This window comes from Pleurodeles waltl, chromosome 3_1 (genome assembly GCF_031143425.1).
Source record: "Pleurodeles waltl isolate 20211129_DDA chromosome 3_1, aPleWal1.hap1.20221129, whole genome shotgun sequence".
NCBI classification, from domain to species: Eukaryota; Metazoa; Chordata; class Amphibia; order Caudata; family Salamandridae; genus Pleurodeles; species Pleurodeles waltl.
In genome coordinates, this window is record NC_090440.1 from 10506097 (window position 1) to 10526372 (window position 20276).

At 49.9% G+C, this 20276-nt stretch overlaps 1 protein-coding gene across 7 annotated transcripts in view; it reads right to left on the bottom strand.

The window, feature by feature from the left end:
- The window catches only part of NR1H3 (nuclear receptor subfamily 1 group H member 3), a 218731-nt gene that overhangs the window by 148884 nt on the left and 49571 nt on the right, over positions 1–20276 (bottom strand). For 6 of the 7 annotated variants that reach the window (XM_069221646.1, XM_069221645.1, XM_069221649.1 and 3 more), the window contains one exon: positions 5317–5446. The exons of the other annotated variant lie outside the window; for it this stretch is intronic. The gene's annotated coding sequence lies outside the window, so the exon portion shown is untranslated. The remainder of the gene's footprint in view (positions 1–5316; positions 5447–20276) is intronic. 7 annotated transcript variants of the gene reach the window in all.

A 20276-nucleotide genomic window follows, 5' to 3' on the forward strand; every position in this document is an offset into this window, starting at 1 on the left:
AATACTTCCGACAGTCAGTACATAATAGTTAAGTCACTGAGTGAGCATAAATTATTTCACCTATCCCAGTTCAGTCACTCAGTACACAGTAGTTCGGTCCCTCAGAAAATACTAGTTCAGTGAGTCAGTTTACAATAGTTAAGTCACTCAGTGTGTCATATTTCAGCCTAGCCTAGTTTAGTCACACAGTACACAGTAGATAGGTCACTCAGTACAGCCAATATACAATAGTTCAGTCACTCACAATATAATATTTCAACCTACCCTAGTTTAGTCACTCAGTTCAGAATAGTTCAGTCAGTCAGTACACACAAGTTCAATCAGGCAATATGCAATAGTTCAGTCACTCATCATGTAATATTTCAGCCAACCCAAGTTTAGTTACTCAGTACAGATTAGTTCAGTCAATCAGTACACAAAAGTTCAGTCAGTCAATATACCATAGTTCTGTGACGCCAAGGACTTCCGCGGCATCCCGTTTTCGGGCCGCGGTCAGGTCGGCAGTTCGCATTTCGGGACGGCGAAACCGAAGCAGCCCGTTTCTTGGCAGTGGCTTGGCATTTTTTGCCGCAGTACAGCCCAGGAGGTACATGTCGTGCTCTGGGTCGCGCCGCGGCCCCTGGCAGCCTCCCTGACTTTCCCTTCCCACTCACCTTACTTGGGTCCTTTTTCTTTTCTTCTTTTTTCTTCTTTCTTCATGTATTCTTTCTTCTTGGTTCTACATATTGTCTTCTACTGTGGTGGTTTTCTTCCCAGCATGCCTTGTTCCTTTTCCTTTTTTACTCGTTTTTTTTTCCTCATTCATTTCTATGTGGCTTTTCCCAATCCAAGATGGTGTCGTTACGTTCTTCCTGTTTTGTCACTTCCTGTTTAATGGTATATAAGCACTGCAGTTCCCTCCTTCCTTGCGTTGCAAGCACTTCCGTCTTGGTGGTGATCCTCGCTCCTGTTTCCAGTTTTCTACTCGCTCCTGCTTATTTTTCTCCGCGGATTTGACTTCTATTTCTGCCTTTTTTATTGTTTTTTCCTCTTTTTCAGGAGATCCTATGAGACAGGTTTTTTTCCCATTCCTTGGGTTTTTCCTCTGAAACTCTTTCTGGAGGGTAGGTCTGCCTTGGCATTTTTTCCCAGTCAGCAGCACCGTGGCTACTAGAAGGGGTTGCCCTTATCTTGACCAGTCCAGAACCAGTAAGAAACCAGGAGTTCCTCCAAGTACTGCAGCCTATAGCAGTAAGAGACGTGCAGACTGTGACAAGTTCAGTCACTCACTATGTAATATTTCAGCCTACGATCACTCAGTATACAATAGTTCAGACAGTCAGTATACAATAGTTCGGTCACTCAGTACACAACACTTCAGACAGTCAGTACATAATAGTTCAATCACTCAGTGTGTATAAATTATTTCACCTACCCCAGTCCGGTCACTCAGTACACAGTAGTACGGTCACTCAGTACACACTATTTCGGTGAGTAAGTTTACAATAGTTAAGTCATTCAGTGTGTCATATTTCAGCCTACTTTAGTTTAGTCACTCAGTCCACAGTAGTACGGTCACTCAGTAAACCCTAGTTCAGTGAGTCAGTTTACAATATTTAAATAAGTCACTGTGAATAAATTATTTCACCTATCCCAGTTCGGTCACTCAGTCCACAGTAGTTCGGTCACTCAGTACATGGTAGATCGGGGCGCCACTATGTAATAGTTCAGACAGTCCGTATACAATAGTTGGGTCACTCAGTACACAATACTTCAGACAGTCAGTACATAATAGTTAAGTCACTCAGTGTGTATAAATTATTTCACCTGCCCCAGTTCGGTCACTCAGTCCACAGTAGTTTGGCCACTCAGTACACACTAGTTCAGTGAGTGAGTTTATAATAGTTAAGTCGCTTAGTGTGTCATATTTCAGTCCCCACTAGTGTGGTCACTCAGTACACGGTAGTTTGGTCACTCAGTACCCAATACTTCAGTCAGTCAGTACACAATAGTTCAGTCGGTCAATATACAATGGTTCAGTCACTCACTATGTAATATTTCTGCCTGCCCTAGTTCGTCACTCAGTACAGAATAGTTCAGACAGTCAGTATTTAATAGTTCAGACAGTCAGTATACAATAGTTTGGTCACTCGGTACACAGTAGTTCAGTGAGTCAGTACGTAATAGTTTAGACAGTCAGTATACAATAGTTTGGTCACTCAGTACACAACAGTTTAGTCACTCAGTATACAATAGTTTGGTCACACTAGGTCGATCACTCAGTACACAATAGTTCAGTCAGTCACTATACAAGAATAGTTAGGTCACTCAGTACACAGTAGTTCAGTGAGTCAGTTTACAATATTTAAATAAGTCACTGTGAATAAATTATTTCACCTATCCCAGTTCGGTCACTCAGTCCACAGTAGTTTGGTCACTCAGTACACACTAGTTCAGCGAGTCAGTATACAAGAGTTCGGTCACTCAGTACATGGTAGATCGGGGCGCCACTATGTAATAGTTCAGACAGTCCGTATACAATGGTTGGGTCACTCAGTACACAATACTTCAGACAGTCAGTACATAATAGTTAAGTCACTCAATGTGTATAAATTATTTCACCTGGTCCAGTTCGGTCACTCAGCACACACTAGTTCAGTGAGTCAGTATACAATAGTTCCGTCACTCAGTACATGGTAGATCGGGGACCCACTATGTAATAGTTCAGACAGTCTGTATACAATAGTTCGGTCACTCAGTACACAATACTTCAGACAGTCAGAACATAATAGTTAAGTCACTCAGTGTGTATAAATTATTTCACCTACCCCAGTTCGGTCACTTAGTACACACTAGTTCAGTGAGCCAGCTTACAATAGTTAAGTCATTCAGTGGGTCATATTTCAGCCTACCCTCGTTAAGTCACTCAGTACACAGTAGATAGGTCACTCAGTACAGAATAGTTCCGTCAGTCAATATACAATCGTTCAGTCACTCACAATATAATATTTCAGCCTACCCTAGTTTAGTCACTCAGTACAGAATAGTTCAGTCAATAAGTACACACGAGTTCCATCAGTCAATATACAATAGTTTAGTCACTCACTATGTAATATTTCAGCCTACCGTAGTTCGAGCACTCAGTATACAATACTTCATACAGTCAGTATACAATAGTTAGGTCACTCAGTACACAATACTTTAGACAGTCAGTACAGAATAGTTAAGTCACTCAGTGTGTATGTATTATTTCACCTCCCCAAGTTTGGTCACTCAGTCTACAGTAGTTCGGTCACTCAGTACACACTAGTTCAGTGAGTCAGTTTAGAATAGTTAAGTCGCTTAGTGTGCCATATTTCAGTCCACTCTAATTTGGTCACTCAGTACACAATAGCTCAGGGAGTCAGTATGTAATAGTTACGACAGTCAGTACACAATAGTTAAGTCACTCCGTGTGTATCAATTATTTCTTCTACCCCAGTTCGGTCACTCAGTCCAAAGTAGTTTGGTCACTCAGTACACACTAGTTCAGTGAGTCAGTTTATAATAGTTAAGTAGCACAGTGTGTCATATTTCAGTCTACTCTAGTTTGTTCACTCAGTACCGAATAGTTCAGTCAGTCAGTACACAGCAGTTCAGTCGGTCAATATACAATAATTCAGTCACTCACTATGTAATATTTCCGCCTGCCCTAGTTCGGTCACTCAGTACAGAATAGTTCAGACAGTAAGTATACAATAGTTCAGTCACTCAGTACACAGTAGTTCAGGGAGTCAGTATGTAATAGTTCCGACAGTCAGTACACAATAGTTAAGTCACTCACTGTGAATAAATTATTTCACCTATCCCAGTTCGGTCACTCAGTCCACAGTAGTTCGGTCACTCAGTAAACACTAGTTCAGTGAGTCAGTTTACAATATTTAAATCACTCAGGGGGTCATTCTGACCCTGGCGGTAATTACCGCCATGGCGGAGGTTGGCGGTAGCACCGCCAACAGGCTGGCGGTGCTCCGCCGGGCATTCTGACCGCGGCGGTACAGCCGCGGCCAGAAGCGGAAAGCCAGCGGTGTACCGCCGACTTTCCGCTGCCCATGGGAATCCGCCATGGCGGCGCAGCTTGCTGCGCCGCCATGGGGATTCTGACAGCCCATACCGCCATCCTGTTTCTGGCGGTTCACCCGCCATGAACAGGATGGCGGTATGGGGTGTCGTGGGGCCCCTGGGGGCCCCTGCAGTGCCCATGCCAATGGCATGGGCACTGCATGGGCCCCCGTAACAGGGCCCCACAAAGAATTTCAGTGTCTGCTTTGCAGACACTGAAATTCGCGACGGGTGCAACTGCACCCGTCGCACCTTCCCACTCCGCCGGCTCCATTCTGAGCCGGCCTCCTCGTGGGAAGGGTGTTTCCCGCTGGGCTGGCGGGCGGACTTTCGGCGGTCGCCCGCCAGCCCAGTGGGAAAGCCAGAATGACCGCCGCGGTCTTTTGACCACAGAGCGGTCTTTCGGCGGGAACCGCTTGGCGGGTGGCGACCGCCGTCCGCCGCAGTCAGAATCACCCCCTCAGTGTGTATAAATTATTTCACCTACCCCAGTTCGGTCACTCAGTCCACAGTAGTTCGGTCACTCAGTACACACTAGTTCAGTGAGTCAGTTTATAATAGTTAAGTCGCTCAGTGTGTCATATTGTAGTCCACTCTAGTTTGGTCACTCAGTACACAGTAGTTCGGTCACTCAGTACAGAATAGTTCAGCCAGTCAGTACACAATAGTTCAGTCAATATACAATAGTTCAGTCACTCACTATGTAAAATTTCCGCCTGCCCTAGTTCGGTCACTCAGTACAGAATAGTTCAGGCAGTCAGTATGTACTAGTTCAGACAGTCAGTATACAATAGTTCAGACAGTCAGTATACAATAGTTCGGTCACTCAGTACACACTAATTCAGAGAGACAGTATGTGATAGTTCAGACAGTCAGTATAGAATAGTTCGGCCACTCAGTACACACTAGTTGAAGGAGTCAGTATGTAATAGTTCAGACAGTCAGTATACAATAGCTCTGTCACTCAGTACACAGTAGTTCAGTGAGTCAGTATGTAATAGTTCAGACAGTCAGTATACAATAGCTCTGTCACTCAGTACACAGTAGTTCAGTGAGTCAGTAAGTAATAGTTCAGACAGTCAGTATACAATAGTTCGGTCACTCAGTACACAATAGTTGAAGGAGACAGTTTACAATTTTTAGGTCACTCAGTACACAGTAGTTCAGTGAATCGTTATACAATAGTTCAGTTAGTTTACAATAGTTAGGTCACCTAGTGGGTAATATTTCACATACCCCAGATGGGTCCCTCGGGCTCCAGTACTCCGGCCTTCTGGGGTCCCCCAGCGCCCTCACCCTCAGGCGGCTCCCGGCTGCACTCCCGGCTCCTGCGGTCGCACCGTCTGATCTGCGGCTGGTCTGGAGGCTGCAGAGGGAAGGAGAGGAGAAGGGACAGGGTTACTGCCGGTCACTGCACCAGGACTGACACCAGGGCTCTTCCTGTTATTGTGCGCACAGCTGTGCTCCTAGACAACGCCCTCCAGGCGCTGAGGATGGGAGCTAGACTGAGACCAGGGACCCTGGAACACACTTCCGAAAGCTTGCGGGTGCCCTCACCAGAGCAAGGGTCTCTCACACCTCAAAGGAAGAGTCTTTCACACCAGTACTTGTGCCCTCACCAGAGGGTCTCTCACACCCCAAAGGAAGGGTCTCTCACACCAGTACTTGTGCCCTCACCAGAGGGTTTCTCTCACCCCGACGTGCCCTCACCAGAGCAAGGGTCTCTCACACCAAAAAGGAAGGGTCTCTCACACCATTACACGTGCCCTCACCAGAGGAAGGGGCTCTCACACTCCGGCATGTTCCTTCACCAGAGGGTCTCTCATCCCCCCACATGTGCCCTCACCAGAGGAAGGGGCTCTCTCACTCACTATACGTGCCCTCACCAGAGCAAGGGTCTCTCACACCCCAAAGGAAGGATCTCTCACACCCTTACATGTGCCCTCACCAGGTTAATGGTATCTCACACTGCCTCACAGAGGGTCTCTCACACCCCTACATGTGCCCTCACCAGAGCAAGGGTCTCTCACACCTCAAAGGAAGAGTCTTTCACACCAGTACTTATGCCCTCACCAGAGAGTCTCTCACACCCCAAAGGAAGGGTCTCTCACACCAGTACTTGTGCCCTCACCAGAGGGTCTCTCTCACTCCCACGTGCCCTCACCAGAGGAAGGGGCTCTCTCACTCACTACACATGCCCTCACCAGAGCAAGGGTCTCTCACACCACCAAGGAAGGGTCTCTCACACCCTTACATGTGCCCTCACCAGAGGAGGGGTCTATCACACACCTCCATGTGCCCTCACCAGAGGGAGGGTCTCTCACACCCCAAAGGAAGGGTCTCTCACACCCTTACATGTGCCCTCACCAGAGGAAGGGGCTCTCACACCCCTACATGTGCCCTCACCAGAGCAAGGGTCTCTCACACCCCAAAGGAAGGGTCTCTCACACCCTTACATGTGCCCTCACCAGAGGAAGGGGCTCTCACACTCCGGCATGTGCCCTCACCAGAGGGTCTCTCACACCCCCACATGTGCCCTCACCAGAGGAAGGGGCTCTCTCACTCACTATACGTGCCCTCACCAGAGGAAGGGTCTCTCACACCCCAAAGGAAGGGTCTCTCACACCCTTACATGTGCCCTCACCAGGTTAATGGTATCTCACACTGCCTCACCAGAGGGTCTCTCACACCCCTACATGTGCCCTCACCAGAGCAAGGGTCTCTCACACCCCAAAGGAAGAGTCTCTCACACCAGTACTTGTGCCCTCACTAGAGGGTCTCTCACACCCCAAAGGAAGGGTCTCTCACACCAGTACTTGTGCCCTCACCAGAGCAAGGGTCTCTCACACCTCAAAGGAAGGGTCTCTCACAACAGTACTTGTGCCCTCACCAGAGGGCCTCTCACACCCCCAAAGGAAGGGTCTCTCCCACCAGTACTTGTGCCTTCACCAGAGGGTCTCTCTCACCCCCACGTGCCCTCACCAGAGGAAGGGGCTCTCTCACTCACTACACGTGCCCTCACCAGAGCAAGGGCCTCTCACACCCCCAAGGAAGGGTCTCTCACACCCTTACATGTGCCCTCACCAGAGGAGGGGTCTATCACACACCTCCATGTGCCCTCACCAGAGGGAGGGTCTCTCACACCCCAAAGGAAGGGTCTCTCACACCCTTACATGTGCCTTCGCCAGAGGAAGGGGCTCTCACACCCCTACATGTGCCCTCACCAGAGCGAGGGTCTCTCACACCTCAAAGGAAGGGTCTCTCACACCCTTACATGTGCCCTCACCAGAGGAAGGGGCTCTCACACTCCGGCATGTGCCCTCACCAGAGGGTCTCTCACACCCTAAAGGAAGGGTCTCTCACACCCTTACATGTGCCCTCACCAGGTTAATGGTATCTCACACTGCCTCACCAGAGGGTCTCTCACACCCCTACATGTGCCCTTACCAGAGCAAGGGTCTCTCACACCTCAAAGGAAGAGTCTTTCACACCCTTACATGTGCCCTCACCAGAGAAGGGGTCTATCACACACCTCCATGTGCCCTCACCAGAGGGAGGGTCTCTCACACCCTCAAGGAAGGGTCTCTCACACCCTTACATGTGCCCTCACCAGAGGAGGGGTCTATCACACACCTCCATGTGCCCTCACCAGAGGGAGGGTCTCTCATACCCCAAAGGAAGGGTCTCTCACACCCTTACATGTGCCCTCACCAGAGGAAGGGGCTCTCACACCCCTACATGTGCCCTCACCAGAGAAAGGGTCTCTCACATCCCAAAGGAAGAGTCTCTCACACCAGTACTTGTGCCCTCACCAGAGGGTCTCTCACACCCCAAAGGAAGGGTCTCTCACACCAGTACTTGTGCCCTCACCAGAGGGTCTCTCACACCCCAAAGGAAGGGTCTCTCACACCCTTACATGTGCCCTCACCAGAGCAAGGCTCTCTCACACCTCAAAGGAAGAGTCTCTCACACCAGTACTTGTGCCCTCACCAGAGGGTCTCTCTCACCCCACGTGCCCTCACCAGAGGAAGGGGCTCTCTCACTCACTACACGTCCCCTCACCAGAGCAAGGGTCTCTCACACCCCAAAGGAAGGGTCTCTCACACCCTTACATGTGCCCTCACCAGAGGGTCTCTCACACCCCCACATGTGCCCTCACCAGAGGAAGGGTCTCTCACAACCCTACATGTGCCCTCACAAGAGGAAGGGTCTCTCACAGCCCTACATGTGCCCTCACAAGAGGAAGGGTCTCTCACACCCCCACATGTGCCCTCATCAGAGGAAGGGTCTCTCACACCCTACACCAGAGGAAGTCTCACCCCCCAGAGGAAGAGTCTCTCATTCACTATACGTGCCCTCACCAGAAGAAGGGTCTCTCACACCCTTACATCTGCCCTCACCAGAGAAAGTCTCTCTAACACCCCTACATGTGACCTCACCAAAAGAAGGGTTTCTCACCTATACAGGTGACCTCACCTGAGGGTCTCTCACAACCCCTACATATGCCATCACCAGAGAAAGGGTCCCTCACATCCCTACATGTGCCCTCACAAGAGGATGGGTCCCTCACACCCCTACCTAAGCCCTCTCCAGAGGAAGGATCTCTCACACCCCTACATGTGCCCTCACCAGAGGAAGGGTCACTCACACTCCTCCACGTGCCCTCACCAGAGGAACGGTCTCTCACACCCAACATGTGCCCTAACTAGAGGATGGGTCCCTTACACCCCTACCTATGCCCTCACCAGAGGAAGGGTCTCTCACACCCCTCCATGTGCCCTCACCAGAGGAAGGGTCTCTCACACCCATACATGTGTCCTCACCAGAGGAAGGGTCTCTCACACCCCTACAGGTGCCCTCACAAGAGGAAGGGTCCCTCACACCCCTACATGTGCCCTCAACAGAGGAAGGGTCTCTCACACCCCTATATATGCCCTCACCATCGGGAGGATCTCTCACACCCCTACATGTGCCCTCACCAGAGGAAGGGTCTCTCACATCCCTCCAGGTGCCCTCACCAGAGGAAGGGTCTCTCACACCCAACATGTGCCCTAACTAGAGGATGGGTCCCTCACACCCCTACCTATGCCCTCACCAGAGGAAGGGTCTCTCACACCCATACATGTGTCCTCACCAGAGGAAGGTTTCCTCACACCCCTACAGGTGCCCTCAACAGAGGAAGGGTCTCTCACACCCCTACAGGTGCCCACACAAGAGGAAGGGTCTCTCACACCCCTAAAGGTGCCTTCACCAGAGGAAGGGTCTCTCACACACCTCTCCATGTGCCCTCAACAGAGGAAGGGTCTCTCACACCCCTACAGGTGCCCTCACCAGAGGAAGGGTCTCTCACACTCTTACATGTGCCCTCACCAGAGGAAGGGTCCCTCACACCCCTACAGATGCCATCACCAGAGGAAGGGTCTCTAACACCCTTACATGTGCCCTCAACAGAGGAAGGGTCTCTCACATCCCTACATGTGCCTTAACCAAAGGAAGGGCCTCTCACACCCCTACATGTGGCCTCAACAGAGGAAGGGTCTCTCACACCCCTACAGGTGCCCTCACCAGAGGAAGGGTCTCTCACACCTCTCCATGTGCCCTCACCAGAGGAAGGGTCTCTCACACTCTTACATGTGCCCTCACAAGAGGAAGGGTCCCTCACAACCCTCCATTTGCCCTCACCAGAGGAAGGGTCTCTCACACCCCTCCATGTGCCCTCACCAGAGGAAGGTTTCCTCACACTCCTACAGGTGCCCTCAACAGAGGAAAGGTCTCTCACACCCCTACAGGTCCCCTTACAAGAGGAAGGGTCTCTCACACCCCTAAAGGTGCCTTCAACAGAGGAAGGGTCTCTCACACACCTCTCCATGTGCCCTCAACGGAGGAAGGGTCTCTCACACCCCTACAGGTGCCCTCACCAGAGGAAGGGTCTCTCACACCCCTACAGGTGCCCTCACCAGAGGAAGGGTCTCTCACACCCCTACAGGTGCCCTCACCAGAGGAAGGGTCTCTAACATCCTTACATGTGCCCTCAACAGAGGAAGGGTCTCTCACACTCTTACATGTGCCCTCAACAGAGGAAGGGTCTATCACACCCCTACATGTGCCTTAACCAGAGGAAGGGTCTCTCACACCCCTACATGTGGCCTCAACAAAGGAAGGGTCTCTCACACTCTTACATGTGCCCTCACAAGAGGAAGGGTCCCTCGCACCCCTCCATGTGCCCTCACAAGAGGAAGGGTCCCTCACACCCCTACATGTGCCCTCCCCGGAGGAAGGGTCTCTAACACCCCTACATTTGACCTCAACAGAGGAAGGGTCTCTCACGCTCTTACACGTACCTTCACAAGAGGAAGGGTCCCTCACACCCCTACATGTGCCGTCACCAGAAAAAAAGGGTCTGTCGAACCCCTTCCTCACCCCAAGTGAGGGTGAGAGCTGGAGAAGCCACTGAAGGCTCGAGCCGAAGACCAGCCGGAGGCCTGGCTCAGCTCCAGGCCCTCTTGGATCCTCGAGCCCAAAAGAGCCGAGCTTTCATGTGGCTGCTACTTATGCTCGAACGTCACGCACAAAGAGTTAAGCGTCACGCACAACGAGTTAAGCGTCACGCACAACGAGTTAAGGAGAAAGTAGTGACCTCTGAAGTTAAAAAATAGAAAAAAAGAGACCCATCTTGTGGCTGAATTACGCAATGTGAACCCTGAAACCCTTAACCACGCTGCGTGACACTAGGCAGATATTCTATTGCGATGATCATTCGTGACAAGAGTGTTTGTGGATATCTAGGCCGGGGCAGTGTGGTTGGGGCATGGTGACACCACAACAACACCCACCACGTTACAGCTACACAACAGCACCAACAAAGCAACACACAGCAGTGCTGTACAATACAACACACCAACAATATATATCACACCAGCAGATGAACACGACACAAACATAACATTCACAACTGCACAACAAAAGATACCAGTGCAACACTGCAACAGCATACCAACACAAAACCAGCAGATACCAACCGAAAACTACCAGATACCAACCCAAAACTACCAGATACCAAAACAAAACTACCAGATACTAACACAAAACTTCCAAATACTGACACAAAAATACCAGATACTAAAGCAAAACTACCAGATACCGACACAAAACTACCAGATACCAACCCAAAACTACCAGATACCAACACAAAACCTACCAGATACCAACCCAAACCTACCAGATACCAACCCAAAACTACCAGATACCAAAACAAAACTACCAGATACCGACACAAAACTACCAGATACTAACACAAAACTACCAGATACTAACACAAAGCTACCAGATACCAACACAAAACTACCAGATACTAAAACAAAACTACCAGATACCGACACAAAACTACCAGATACCGACACAAAAATACCAGATACTAAAACAAAACTACCAGATACTAACACAAAGCTACCAGATACCAACCCAAAACTACCAGATACCAACCCAAAACTACCAGATACCAAAACAAAACTACCAGATACTAACACAAAACTACCAAATACCGACACAAAAATACCAGATACTAAAGCAAAACTACCAGATACCGACACAAAACTACCAGATACCAACCCAAAACTACCAGATACCGACACAAAACTACCAGATACCAACACAAAACCACCAGATACCAACCCAAACCTACCAGATACCAACCCAAAACTACCAGATACCAAAACAAAACTACCAGATACCAAAACAAAACCACCAGATACCAACCCAAAACTACCAGATACTAACACAAAACTACCAGATACCAAAACAAAACTACCAGATACTAACACAAAACTACCAGATACTAATACAAAACCACCAGATACCAACCCACAACTACCAGATACTAACACAAAACCACCAGATACCAACCCACAACCACCAGATACTAACACAAAACTACCAGATACCAAAACAAAAATACCAGATACCGACACAAACATACCAGATACTAAAACAAAACTACAAGATACCGACACAAAAATACCAGATATTAAACAAGACTACCAGATGCCGACACAAAAATACCAGATACCGACACAAAAATACCAGATACCGACACAAAACTAACAGATACTAACACAAAACTACCAAATACCGACACAAAAATACCAGATACTAAAGCAAAACTACCAGATATGACACAAAAATACCAGATACTAAAAAAAAACTACCAGATACCAACACAAAAATACCAGATACTAAAACAAAACTACCAGATACCAACCCAAAACTACTAGATACCAACCCAAAACTACCAGATACTAACACAAAACTACCAGATACTAACACAAACTACCAGATGCCGACACAAAAATACCAGATACTAAAACAAAACTACCAGATACTAACACAAAACTAATAGATACCAACACAAAACTACCAGATACCAACACAAAACTACTAGATACTAACACAAAACTACCAGATACTAACACAAAACTACCAGATACTAACACAAAACTAATAGATACCAACACAAAACTACCAGATACTAACACAAAACTACCAGATAGTAACACAAAACTACCAGATACTAAAACAAAACTACCAGATGCCGACACAAAAATACCAGATACTAAAACAAAACTACCAGATACTAACACAAAACTAATAGATACCAACACAAAACTACCAGATACCAACACAAAACTACTAGATACTAACACAAAACTACCAGATACTAACACAAAACTACCACATACTAACACAAAACTAATAGATACCAACACAAAACTACCAGATACTAACACAAAAATACCAGATGCCGACACAAAACTCCCAGATACCAACACAAAACTACCTTATACCGACACAAAAATACCAGATACAGACACAAAAATACCAGATACTGACACAAAAATACCAGAAACCGAAACAAAACTACCAGATACTAACACAAAACTACCAGATACTAACACAAAAATACCGGATACCGACACAAAAATACCAGATACTGACACAAAAATACCAGATACCGAAACAAAACTACCAGATACTAACACAAAACTACCAGATACCCAACACAAAAATACCAGATACCGACACAAAAATACCAGATACTGAAACAAAACTACCAGATACTAACACAAAACAGACAGCACTGAGTCAGTGTTGTGGTGTGTCTGTGGTATTTTGTTTAATTGTGACAGGAGGGGGCTTCCCGTGTTCTGTTGTGTAGTTCTCGTGTGTGATGTGTAATGCATCATTGTTCATCACTGGTGTGCTGTTGTGTTATTTCATCATTGTTTACTGGTGTGGGGTTGTGATATGTAACAGCGCTGTCACGGTCTGGTCAGGCTTCGCTGTGCTATGTGCTATGTCATGGACACGAATTGTGTCGCTTTGCTCGTGTCCTGCGGTTGTGTGTTATGTTGTGAAGTGTGCAGAGTTCCACGGACGCTGCCACACTCCCCACACCCCGTTGACCGCTCCAGTGACCGGCAGTGGTGTCAGTCGGGGCCTCTCCAGCAGCCACACACCTGGGGCAGGTGTGTGGGGAAGTGTGGGAGCAGGTTCATGTGACAGCTGGGGCTGCATACAGACCCGAGGCTGCACATTCAGAGACATCATGTGTGCAGAGACTGGCTTCCAGAGGGGGGCCGAAGTCCGCGGAGCATTCTGGGTATTGGGAAGGAGGGGACCAGTGAGCCACCCCCACCTTGGATTCCACTGGAGATCATCTTTTAATTAAAAATGCCAGGAGAGGTGGGACCCCTTGGTCCCCGGGGACCACCCATCGGTGGTTCTTTCAATCACATTACCCAGGTCACATTTCGGGCCCTTCCCTGTCTGGCCCGAGGTGCCCTTTTCACTGCTGGCGATGGGAGGCCTCTCAGTGGGCATCACTCAACCCGGAGTTTTCCAAAAGTACACGCGGGGACACTTGGGTATCTTCTCCCAAGTGTTGCTGCTCGCCCGAGCAGTCTGGGTAATATAAAGTTGTGGGTGCCCGTAAAGCCATACCACCATGGACCCCCCGGATCACTACTTTCCAAACACCGGTGGAGCTGGTGACATCCCTTGGCCTTGGCCACCCTGCTGCCATTGCGCACAGGTGTTTGGCCACATGTCCAGCTTGGGGAACCATTCCATTCAGGGGTGATGTGCCCATGCCCCAGCGCCCACAGACCGGTGGGGTGTAGGGTGGTGGTGTTTACAAGGCCTCCTGCAGTAACTGAGCGCCCACAACAAACACACTCTACTTGCTCTAGGAGTGATCATTCGTTGTCTGAATGATGCACACAGAGGGATCTTTGCTGAAACATCAGTTTTCAGAAGACAGGACTCTGGGCTCCAGTTCCCGCTCTAACTCGACGGCGGCAGGAAGCGCACAGACGCCACCACTGTCCAGGACTCAAAAAGAAAGCGTTTGATCTCCTTCTGTCCGTTTCTGAAGGTCCAGGAGGGGAGGCCGAGGCGCAGCAGACCCCGTGTGGAGGCCACCACAGGAAGAAATGGACAACCTCATGCCCAGCGCTTGTTACTAGTTCTAAGCACTATCTGCCATGTACTGGGCATTTTTGCAAACTCCTGCCTGCAGGGAGCAAAGGGTTCACACTTGTCCCGGATATCACACGAGGACCTGAATTCTCAAGCAGAGTGAGGGGGCACTGAGTACCACAGGGGGTGGCAGAAGTGCCAGTCTGAGGCTGTGCCCGCCTCGGTGCCGCCTGGGGATGGGGTAAGAGCCAGTGTGAACTGTAGTAACCGGGGCAGTGAGGCTGGTGTCAGGCCTGGCTGACTTATCAGTGCCAACCTTTGTACCCCAGCAAGACGGAGCCACCCCTGCAGGAGATAGGGAGCTCCTCGTCTGCAACTGATATCAGTCGGAGGATCCAGTGCCCCCCACCCCACCCCACCCCAGGGAGCCCTGAGAGGCGAAAGACACCAGTACCCCCGCCCCTAGTGTTAGCCGCACCCTAGGGAGGCCTGATGAGTCATACTAAGACACTCAGTGCACACCGGTGCCCACACCCCTTGTGTCAGCCCCCTCCCCAGGGAGCCCTGAGAAGTGATAGGCATGATAGGCACTCAGTGCACAGGCACCCCGGTGCCCACACCCCTTGTCTCAGGTCCCTTCCCCTGAGCAGCCCTGAGAAGTGATAGGCATGATAGGCACTCAGTGCACAGGCACCCCGGTGCCCACACCCCTTGTCTCAGGTCCCTTCCCCTGAGCAGCCCTGAGAACTGATAGGCATGATAGGCACTCAGTGCACAGGCACCCGGTGCCCACACCCCTTGTCTCAGGTCCCACCCCAGGGAGCCCTGAGAACTGATAGGCATGATAGGCACTCAGTGCACAGGCACCCCGGTGCCCACACCCCTTGTCTCAGGTCCCTTCCCCTGAACAGCCCTGAGAACTGATAGGCATGATAGGCACTCAGTGCACAGGCACCCCGGTGCCCACACCCCTTGTGTCAGCCCCCTCCCCAGGGAGCACTGAGAAGTGATAGGCACTCAGTGCACAGGCACCCCGGTGCCCACACCCCTTGTCTCAGGGCCCCACCCCAGGGAGCCCTGAGAAGTGATAGGCACTCAATGCACAGACACACCGGTGCCCACACCCCTTGTGTCAGCCCCCTCCCCAGGGAGACCTGAGAAGTGATAGACTCTCAGTGCACAGGCACCCCGGTGCCCACACCCCTTGTCTCAGGTCCCACCCCAGGGAGCCCTGAGAAGTGATAGGCACTCAGTGCACAGGCACACTGGTGCCCACACCCCTTGCCTCAGGTCGCACCCCAGGGAGCCCTGAGAAGTGGGCACCACAACGACCAATGCCCACCCTGGGGAACCCAGAATAGTTACAACACGGCAGCACGTGCCAGGATACAGTCCACCCCAGGAAACCCGGGGGAAGGACAGACAGCATGATACCCACAGACAAGTAAAACTAGTGAACAGGAAACAGCGGCCAGATGCCAATAATGATGGTCACTTGGGGTTTGGAAACACAGTGACAGAAGTGCACCTCCAATGACCCTGCCTCCCCTAACTAGATACCGAGAGGCCCCTCAGAGTTATGAGACCACCGCAACTCTGCAGTTCCACACATGCATGTAAAATGGCTGCTCCCGGTGTCCAGCACAGGCATGTAAAATGGCTGCTCTGTTCACTTACTATGCCCCAGGTGTGGCAGGCACACGGTAGGGGCATATTGCTAATGCATCTATGCCCGCACATGCAATATAGTGCCCCCTGCCTTAGGGCTGGAAGGCGTACCAGAGGGGTGACTTACCTATATTACATGTAGAGTGTAGTGGGGAGGGCACATAGGCTCTGTGCCATGTCAGTTTTGTAATTCAGGATTGCATCAGGGAACTCCGCCCGCAATGGCAGTTCTGGGTATACTTAGATGCATAGTCCCTGGGGGTGGCACAAGTTGTGCTGCTCTCCTCAGGGGCCTACCCTTAGTACCTCGTGTCCTGGGTGCCTTAGTACCATTTACTAGGGTCTTATAGGTGCACCTAAGGGTGTTCCCAGTTGTGCCAATGCATCAAGATCTGGCCCTGGGAAACTGTTAGCAGGGTCCCTGGGCACTAACAACTCTGAAACCACATCTAGTACCAGGCAAAAAGTGGGGGCTTACCATGTCAAAAGAGACACATTCCTACAGATTGGACTGGGGTGGATTGGAGTGGGGTAGATTGCATGAACTGGAGTGCGGTGGACTGAACTCAGGGTGGGGTGGATTGGATCGCAGTGGGGTGAATTGGATTGAGTTAGAGTGGGGTGGATTGGAGTAGAGTTGGGTGGATTGAATTGGAGTGTGGTGGATTGAAATGGGTGGGTGGATTAGACTGGGGAGAATTGGAGTGAGGTGAGGTAGACTGGACTGGCGTGGGGTGAGCTAATTAGAGTGGGGTGAATTGGAGTAGGGTGGTCTGCACTGATGTGGATCAGATTGGAGTGGGGTGGATTGGAGTGGGGTGGGGTGGGGTGGATTTGAGTGGAGTGGTTTGGGGTGGGTTGGATTGGATTGGTGTGGAGTGTTTTGGATTGATGTGGAGTGGAATGGATTGACGTGGGGTGAATTGGGATCGCGTGGGGTGGATTGGATTGGAGTGAGGTTGATTGGATTGGAGTAAGGTGGATTTGAGTGGGACAGATTGTTTGGGATTGAAGGGGGGCAGACTGGAGTGCAAAAGACTGGAGTGGGGCAGATTGTTTTGGATTTGAGTGAGCCGGATTGTGTTGAATTGGAGTGGGTTGTTTGGGACTGGAGTGAGGCAGGCTAGAGTGAGGCGGATTGTTTCTGATTGGAGTGGAAAAGAATGAAATGGACTAGAGTAGGGCAGGTTGCATTGGATTTAAATTGGGTAGAGTGGAGTGCAGAAGATTGGAGTGGGGCAGATTGTTTTGGATTGGAGTGTGGTGAGTTGGAATGGGGCAGATTGGAGTGGGGTTGTCTGTAGTGTGGTGGATTAGCGAGGATTGGATTAGGGTTAGTGGTTTGGACTGGAGTGGACTGAGTTTGTCTGGGGTGGAGTGGATTGAGTGGGATGGACTGATGTGGGGTGAGGTGGGGTGGATTTGCGTTGATTGCAGTGGGGCGGATTGGGGTTTGCTGCACGAGTATGTGTTAAAGCATTCTTTCAGAAATTACACATAAAGAAACAATGTTCCTTTGTAATATTTAGAATGAGATAATCATCATCTTTTGAGAAGAGCACCCACGAGTAAATATAAAAAAAAACGTGAGTGCAAAAGTGAGAAAAGATGACTTGGCAAAATAAAAGAAAGTTAGCTATAGAAAATATAACTTCGCAATTTAGTTTGTCCTGCTGGGCATGTTGTTGCCAGTTGGGCGCCTTCTGTTTGCAGGGCACTAAATAAAAAAAGAACAAAATAGTACCTCAATCATGTCGGGAGCAGCGGATGGGCACTGATGAAGTTGAATCAATCACTGCTTGGTCCCTGCTCCACAGATGGATACTAGGCCTGCAGTGACCAATTACGAGGCTGTAAAGAAGAGTGCCAGGCAAGCCAACAAATAGCAAGTAACAGGCGGGCTCCAAGCCCTTTACTGTATACAACAGTCTCGCAAGTGAGACGCATACGCAGGCTCCACCTTAAAATAATTAGCCTTGGGCATTTTTCTCTTCAGCTCAGGCTGCAGGAGGATGAACGCCAGTCAAGAACAATTTCCCCCACTTTATCACAGGTGTCAACGCCTTCCTTGGGGGTCCGGCTGCTCACCTTCTCCCTCTTTCAGCTCTGAGGGTTTCGAAGGTAACCGGAAATCTAAGGAGACGAGAGAACACTGCCTCTCATCCCAGAAAGGTTAATCACATTGCATCCTGGTAAATGCAGTACACTTACTTCAAAGTTGGGAGAAAAGGCCTCTTTTTGACACGGTTAGCCCCCCACTTTTTGCCTGATGTATGATGTAGCCTAGAAATTGTAGTGCCGGGCCCCTGCTAACCAGGTTCCCTGCGGCAGAGCTCTTTCCGTAAAACTGTTGTGATGCATTGGCACAATTGGATACACCTTTACCTGCCACTATACGTCCCCAGTAAAAGGTACCTAGGTACCCGGGGCATGGGGTACTAAGGGTAAGCCACTGAGGGCAGCAGCACTGAATGTGCCACTCTCTAGGTCCATGCATCCAGATGCACCCAGCACTGCCATTGCAGGCTGAGAGTCCTGGTGCAAACCTAAAACACAAACACAACATGGCACACTGCCTGTGTGCCCTGTCCACCATACACTGCATGTACTATGGGTAAGCCACCCTTCTGGCAGGCATTACAGTCTTAAGGAGGGAGCACCATATCATATGTGAGGACATAGCTGCATGAACAATATGCTCCCACTGTGTCCTTGCCAAACCTGGGACATAGTGAGTGAACAGAGCAGCCATTTTAATACATGTGCTGGACACTGGTCAATACGATTTCCCCAGCTACAGACTGGCCACTCTGAACAGTGGGTTATTTGGTATCAAACAACTCAGAATGTTAAATACAAACTGGTGCCAGTATTGGATGTATTCCTAAATGTACCCAGGGGTCACCTTAGAGGTGCCCCCTCCAAAAGCTAACTACCCTGGCACGGTTGCTGACTGGTTCTATCCAGCCTGCCACCTCCAGACACTCAATCTACAAATCTTGGGGGAGAGATCCGTCTGTCTTGTCAAAGCCCTTCCTGGGTGAAAGTGCCAACACCCCCTCCCTGAGGAATGTGCACTGCCCTGGCTGCGAGCTTCAAAGGGCTAACCGCCTTTCAAACTCAACCCCAGGCCTGCTGCTAGCAGCAGATGGTAACCCACATGCAAACCCCTACTTTTGGAGGGAGCAACAGCGGGAAACTCAAACAAAGGGTCCCCACCTGGCATGCACCACTGTAAGGTGTTGCATGCGAGATGGGCGCTCCATTTCATTTTCCTCCATCTTGGATGGAAGGAAAATAGCCAATCAGGGATAGGGAAGTGAGCCTTCCCACAGGAAGTGGTCACCTTAGTGGGTGTACCCACCCAGAGGTAGGTGACCCATTGGTCACTACCAGGTTCCCCCTAAAATGCCCCCTAAATTTAGTATTTAGTGGGCATCCCTAGACCAGGAAATCAGATTTGATGGACAAAAGAAGACGAGAGGCAAGAAGAGCCAAGGACCGAAAACTGTGGAAGGGCTGCAACAATGAAAAGGCGCCAAACCCTGCCTGCTGCACCCAGGACCCGAAAATCGCTGCTGAGGAGTTGCTGAACAACTGGAAAAACTCTAAAGAATCCCAAAGGACCTCCAGACTTCGAAAATCACCATAGAACTCCCCCCAGAGTGGAGGTACCACTCCACAACAGCAAGAAACCAGCAAGCAAGTGAGGGTCACTTTACTAACCAGCCGCTAACTCCCGAACCGGACGTTGCAGCTGGACCAAACAAAACTCCAACTGCAAGGACAACTCCTGCACATGTGCCAAGTTTGGTGGCACTGCACACTCCAGTGGTGAAACCGTACCAATACCCTGGGTATTGGTTAGCTAACATAGGGCACCAAGAAAACCAGACCACCTGGGGCTGAGAAAGGACGAGGAGGAAACTTAAGCCAAGGGACTTCAGGAACACCCCAAACCTCCCACCAGAGTCCCCCCGTTGTCCTGCAAATTACCTCCTGCTCCAGAGGGCATCCTTGTGCACAGCTCTTGGCTCACTGATTCGCTCTGCACC